This window comes from Acyrthosiphon pisum, chromosome A1 (genome assembly GCF_005508785.2).
Source record: "Acyrthosiphon pisum isolate AL4f chromosome A1, pea_aphid_22Mar2018_4r6ur, whole genome shotgun sequence".
NCBI lineage: Eukaryota > Metazoa > Arthropoda > Insecta > Hemiptera > Aphididae > Acyrthosiphon > Acyrthosiphon pisum.
In genome coordinates this window covers 147,499,586-147,500,807 of record NC_042494.1, presented here as the reverse complement: position 1 = coordinate 147,500,807, position 1,222 = coordinate 147,499,586, and positions in this window count along the sequence as shown.

Sequence of the window (1,222 nt, the reverse complement as noted above, 5' to 3'; positions counted from 1 at the left end):
CAAAAAAAATAATATATTATAATTTAAGGATAATATTAATTTGTAAATATATAGTACACCTATATGGCTATATGAGAGTATGGGCAATAAGTGATGAATCAAATTGATTTATAGATAATGCAGTTGATATATTTTCAAAAATAAAGAAAAGAAGATATCCTAATACACTACTAATATTATTGTTTATCAATATAAATATTGCCATATAACAGTTTGTAGACTTTTAACTAATAGGTATACAATTGTTTTTCTTAAATATCTGCTACCTTCTATTTAAAAATGATGTTACCTAGCAGAGTCGGACTGGCCCGGACCGCTGGTCCACAATTGCGGACGGGACCTAGGTTTAATTATGGTAATTGGGGGCCCCTAATTTTCTACCTTTTTATATTATTAGTATTCGTTTAGAGTAAATATAAAATAGATATAAGAAATAAACATTTTTTTTTTCAAATCAGGAAACGTATTTTAGATTCTGAGTGGAACGATGAATGTATTGATTTTACAATGATGTGTGTTTTTTTTTTATTTATTTTTTATTTATTTTTGTGTCTGTCATCACCATTTAGGACAGTAAAACTGCTTCGATTTTCTTCAACAGTAACTTTTATGATTATAAAGTGAATCTAGTTGGTACTTTGGGGGGTCAAAAGTAAAAATTTCCCAGTAGTTTTCAAAAGCGACGTGAAAAACAAAAGAAAAATTAAGGAAAAACGGGAATTTTTACGCAAAATCGATTTTTAACAAAATCGATTTTGGTTTTTGGTGTAACTCTAAAAAAAATGACCGTAGATATATGAAATGTTCACAGGTTGTTTATATTTGTATTTTCTATACATGGTAAAATTTTGAAAATATTTTGATTTATTTTGAGCTCTTTACAGACATTTTCATTTTCCATTTTTTTTTAGTTTTTTTTCTAAAAATATCAATAAAATTTTATTTGTTGGATAAAAAAGCTTGAAAATTTAATAGAAGGCTCCTAGTATATTGTTTCAAAGGCAGATGAAAAATATTAAAAATCGTTAGTCACAGTTTTTTTTTATAAGCATTTAAAGTTCAAAAAATGACAAAATATGGAAAAATCACGAAAATTTGCAAATTATTTCGAGTTAGAAATTCATAAAAATTTTTCTTTTAAATCTAAGATATAGTTTTTTTTTCTATAAATATCAATAAAGTTTTATCTGTTGGGCCAAAAAGTGTATAAATTTAATACAAA